Below are 5,410 nucleotides of genomic sequence, written 5' to 3'. Positions count from 1 at the left end.
CACAACTATATACTCCCTCCCACCCTTCCCCCCCAAATCCAGACCCCACCACCAATCCCACCACCCACCAACAATAAAGCACCCTCTTCCCTGTGCAAACAATATACACTGTGCTGTGTGCCCTCCCAGGGTGGGGGATGGTGGGATGGAGGTGCCTACAGGGAGGATCCAGGGGACAGGTGCCCAGCACCCCAACCTCTGGCCATACGATCATGGGTGTGCACACCACAGCAAGGCCATCAGGTGGGGAGCTTACCTGGGGCTGAGGGTGGCCGCTGTTCTGCCTGCACTGCTGGATCCTGCTCCTCCATCATGAAACCAGGGCCAGCAGGGCCCATGTGCAGTGCTGGCCCTACTGTAGGCAGCTCCTGCTAAGAGGTCATATGCCACGTGGACAAGCAGCAGGGGGGAGGTCCCTGGTAGAGGGCCTGGCTGCTGTGGGACCCAGTGTGAGTGCAAGGGCAGGGAGCCCTGGCTGCTGCAGGTGCTGCTGCACCTCAGCCTAAGCCCACTGGGGGGCTTGCTGCTGGGTGGCTGTCAGGGGACAGGCAGTGCCAGGGGCAAGGCGGCAGGCGACATGAAGGTGACCATCAGGGCCAGGATGGTGTCCAGCACCTGGTGGTCATCCTCTAGAGCCTCCACTGCCTGGGCCACCATGGCCACTTGCCGCTCCTTCACCTCTAACATCCTGTTGAGGAGAACAATGTGCCTGTCCTTGAAGGCCAGAAGCCTGTCCCAGAACACCTGGTCCTCACAGTCCCACTCCCAGTCGCATGCAACGTCTTTGGTGTGCCAGGCCCATGAGTCTGCCAGCCACTTCTCTATCATGGTGACCAGCTGGTTCAGCAGCAGGGTCCAGTCTTGTGTCTGCCGCTGTTGGAGGCAGTGCATGTGGAGCATGCTGGCCAAAGGTGGCAGTATCCCTGAGGGCACATTCTCAATGGTGGCTGGTGCCTCTCCCTCATTTGCACATGCTGGACCTGCAGAGCTAGGAGAGAGAGAGGCTTTTTGTGATAGTTTGGAATATTTCAGAGATAACATGTACTATACCAAAGCACTGTGCACTGCCCGACCTCAGATCAGGGGTTGTGCATGCACAGATGCCCAGGGACCATGGTAAGTTGGGTGGGTGGGCTCTGCCATAGGCAGCTGCTGGCTGAGCCCTCCATTCCCACTCCCTCCATAGGTAAGCAGCCTGTCATTCTGATCTCCTAACGAGGCCAGGCCAGGCCAGGCCAGGCCAGGCCAGGCCAGGGCTTGCTCCTGGCAGCAGATGCCATAGCTCCAGACCCACTCCCCACTTTCTTCTCTTGCAAGCAGGGGTGTACAGGGGAGAGGAGAGAAAGGGAGAGAGGGCCCTCCCTCCACGTGGGGTCCTTTGGTCCAGGTCTACAGCCCAGGGGTGGGAAGGAGAGCTGGGGCATGCTTGGCGGCCATGTTGCTCCCTTCCCCCCCCAGCATTCTTCCCTGTATTACTGGATAGGCATGGCAGGCATCCGTGGTGGCCTGAGTCTGTCCCTGCAGGCAGTGATGACTTGTGGATCCCACCAGTGTCCCAAGGTGAAAAAGCATGGTGCCTGGCTGCCTGGGCAGTGACCCCCATCCCCTCCCAAGGAGGACCTGGAGTTCATCATGGTGGTTGGTGCCATCTGTGGCCTGTCCTCCTGAGTGGGGTTGTGTACCCAGAGCTGGTGTGGCAGTCACTGGCCTGGGCTCCTGGAGCTGCTGGATGAACCCAAGGGTGGGAAACACATCAGGACCTGCTTCTGGTGCCCCAAGAGCCCTCCTCTGCAAATAAGTCACTGCTGCCAGGCCACAATGGATGCTCTAGCAGGACACCCATGCTGGAGAACAGGACGCAGCTGCTTTCAGGGTCCTGCAGAGCCAGGATGCAGTCCAGCTGCCACATGAAGGGCATGGTCCTGCAGGCAGCTCTGGAGCAGTGGTTGTGGTTGGTGACATGGACTCACTGTGCCCACAGGGCCTTGACCTTCGTGTGGCACTGTCATGCTAACTGCTGGTGCCTGCACTCTTGCATGTGGCCGACCAGGGTCTCATAGATGTGTGCATTGGAGCACCTGCCCCGGAAAAACTGGCTCTGCATCTTGGCATCACCCTACAGTGCCATTCAGGTCTGTGGTCTATCTGTGGGACCAGTTGGGGCCCCAGACTATGGTGTGCAACTCCTTCAATGACCCTTGGGGACTCCATTTGAGTCTGGATGCTGCCAGGCCTTAGCACATGCCTGCAGCACTGGGGCACAGTGCATGGGAGGCAGCCAGGTGGTGGGGCTAGCTCTGAGGGCCACTGCTGAATTCTGTGAGCCTGCTGTGGCTGGCACAGGGCCACTGCTGTGGGACCTGATGGCCAGAGGCAGGCAGAAGATGGCACAGGCCCTGGGATCATGCCAGAGGTGTAAAGGCCAGGCTGAGGCAGACAAAGAGCCATTCCAGCCCTTGGGCTAGAGAAACTCAAAACTCCGTGCCTCTGGGGCAAGCCTGAGGCTAGTCCCCTGGTGGTGGGGCTGACTGGAAGCAAATTTGTTTTGCTACACGTATGCTACTGGGCAGTACCTACTGCACAGTTCATTTACTACCTGCATTTTTAGGTAGTAAACTAACCCTACAGTAGACTAATTTACTGTGTAGTAACTGCCTGCACATGTAAACAGTGATGCTTTACTATGTAGTAAATTACTGTGCAGTAAAGGATCTCACGTAGACGCACCTACTGAGGAGTAAGTAGGGAAGACAGACAGCAAGTTGCAGCTTGTTGATAAGTGAAAAGAAAGGTGACAGAAACAGGAAAACACACTAAATAAAAGTAAAAAAGGCAGAAACAAGTCAAACTTAGAGACGAAGAGAAGAAAGCCAAGAAGATACAGGACAGATCTTGCTTTTGTGTACACTGGACTAAATCCTGAATTACTCACTTGAAATTGCTCTAGGCTTGGACCAGCATAACTGAGAAATGAAGATGGCTCATGTGTGACATTGTTACCAGTACTTTTCATGAACTAAATGTGATGTATTTAAAGATACCTCACAGACCGCTAGGATCAAATTTAGCCCTGATGTAACCCTTCTTCCTTCATGTGAATTACAACAGAGATGGCCACACTTTGGCTTACTGCCTTTTTTTCTTTTTTTGAAAGGTTAAGCTTGCTATCGGAACCACAGGTCATGTTAGATTTGACATGAGCAGGCATATCAAAGGTATGCCTGCCTTTGAAGAAGGGCTGGTCCTGTGGGGAAATGGTATATGAAAGATAGAAAACCTCCACCTTACCTGTAGATGCAGCCAAAAAATCTGAAGAAGTAAGAGACTGTGAGTCTCTTGGGCAACAGGCCAATGGTAGATAAGGGGGAACACATAGGTGATTATTCATTATTCTCCCCTTAACTGCCTGGTGCAGGTGGATGTATTTTGCTCAGCTGTCTGCTGCTGAAATTCTGTGACAGTATGATCTCATTTTATCCAAATTCCATGCAGTTTTGAAAGAAGCCCAGGGATATAGATAAGATGCATCATTTTACACTCCAAAGTCTGACTTTGTGAAAGCCGGGGCTCAGCTACCATGGTGAGGAAAGAAACATAGGCACCGAGATACAGATGTATTCAGTATTTGACTCTGCCAAGCTGTACCTGTGTATGCCAGGGCTGGATCCAGCCTGTCATTGACAGAAGTTGGCACAGAATCCAGTGAAAGCTGAAAATCTGGTAAGGGGATGTTGTATTGTGGCAGTATAACTTCTCCTTCACTGGGGCAGGGCATCACCCATCATTCCTTCCTCACAGATTATGAAGTCTTCTATTGCTTGTTATCCTTGTTTCAATTAAATCTAATGGTTGTAATCCTTTCTAGGAAGTGGATTTAAATTCTTTCTGTAAAAATACATCTGAGGATGCTATAAGCATTGTTAACAATGGCTTGATTTGAATCCTGTCCTCCAACTAACTCTGTCTTTCTTCAGATTTTTCAGCTGTTAACCTAATGCAGGCAACAACCCTTGCCACTTGTCGGCTCTTGTGAAACACACTTCAATATTTGGTATTGCAGTCCTGCTGCTTGTCTCCTAAAGAGCCTGGTGATTGTCCTGCTGCAGTCCTGCCGATTGTCTCCTAAAGAGCTTTAATATTCCTTTGCCCTCAGTAAGAGTTGAAGTCTCCTAGCACCTTTATTTTCACCCCCTAGGTTTAAGCATAAATGCCAAATGCATTTATTAGCTGCAATAATAACATTCCAGAATCCTGTTAATTTAAGTGAGAACAGAAACAGGCTGAAATATTCTAAATAGCTCTCTTCATCTTTGTTTAATTCCAACAAATAAGGGCATCTCCCTAATACATATAGAACCATAGGTACATAGAAAATTAGGGCTGGAAGGGATTTCAGGAGGTCTAGTCCAACCTTCTGCTCTAAGACCCCTGCTTAAGCCAGGTTTTAAAAACCTGTAAGGATGGAGAGACCACAACTTCTCTGGGTACCTTATTCCAGTGCATCCCAGGGAGACCGAGAAGAGGGATTGGGAAGCCCCACCCACAGGGCACAGTGCAGAAAAAAAACATTGAAATAAAGAGGGAAGCATGAAATAATTACTTACATGCAGGAGGCGTGATACTGGAGGGACGAAGAGAAGAGCCTGCTCAGTTCACAAGTCGTGACTTCATGCAATTAAGCTGGCGGGTGACGTCATGGGGATGCACTAGCTGGCAAGGATAAAAACGGATGCCGGCAGTAAGGCGGAGAGAGCGAGTGAGGAGGCGGACGCTCTCCGTGCCAGCAACGGACAGAGCTGGCACAAATGGGGAATGCCCGGACGACAGGAGGCAGCTGAAGCAACAGGGGTCCCTCACACCGAAGGTACCAAGGCGGAACCCCAGGAAGGGAGGAGCGCTGGGGGTGACTTCCCCCTTGTACCTCTGAGGAAGTTCGGTGGTGGAGGTTCCAAACAACAGTGCAATCAGGACGGTGACCCAGAGGAACAGCTGAGACCTACCCTGGGGAAGCAGAAGTTTGCCCACCCGGCCGCTTCCAGGTACCGGGTCAGGGAGCTGGGCTGGGAGCGGAATGGGAAGAGAGACCCAGCAGGACCAGCATCAGGGGAATACTGCCAAGTACGGGCAGGAGTGCGGGAAGAACCAACCGGTAGGACACCGGATGGGAAGACCCTTTTGCGGTTCTTTTTTTTCCTGCTTTTATTCATTTTGTTTTCTTTAACCCTGCATGACAGGGGAACCCATGCCGACACCAGGAATAGAGCTGATGGGCTCAAAGGGGCCCCAGGCATAGGGCCTGAAACAACTAACAATCCTGCCCCAAGGAGGAAAGTGGGACACAATAAGGCACAAGGAACATCCACTGAGGAGAGGCAGCCGTGTTGAGACCTGGCGCTCCGCCAGAGGTTGG

General features: G+C 52.3%; 2 long non-coding RNA genes across 2 annotated transcripts in view; both read right to left on the bottom strand.

Moving 5' to 3' along the window:
• Positions 1–786: 786 nt before the first annotated feature.
• On the bottom strand, positions 787–4,081 carry LOC109297808. Its single transcript, XR_002097424.1, has 2 exons — positions 3,646–4,081; positions 787–988 (listed from the first exon to the last, which is right to left on the bottom strand). It is a non-coding gene; the product is annotated as an uncharacterized LOC109297808 (long non-coding RNA).
• Positions 4,082–5,193: 1,112 nt separating this feature from the next.
• LOC109298254 overlaps positions 5,194–5,410 on the bottom strand; it is a 5,564-nt gene continuing 5,347 nt past the window's right edge. Inside the window, exon 2 of the long non-coding RNA XR_002097562.1 lies at positions 5,194–5,223. This is a non-coding gene — a long non-coding RNA (uncharacterized LOC109298254). The remainder of the gene's footprint in view (positions 5,224–5,410) is intronic.

This window comes from Gavialis gangeticus, unplaced genomic scaffold, assembly GCF_001723915.1.
Source record: "Gavialis gangeticus isolate Ggan-Ray unplaced genomic scaffold, GavGan_comp1, whole genome shotgun sequence".
NCBI lineage: Eukaryota > Metazoa > Chordata > Crocodylia > Gavialidae > Gavialis > Gavialis gangeticus.
Note: the sequence above shows the minus strand (reverse complement) of the source record. Positions and strands in the feature narration are given on the sequence as shown.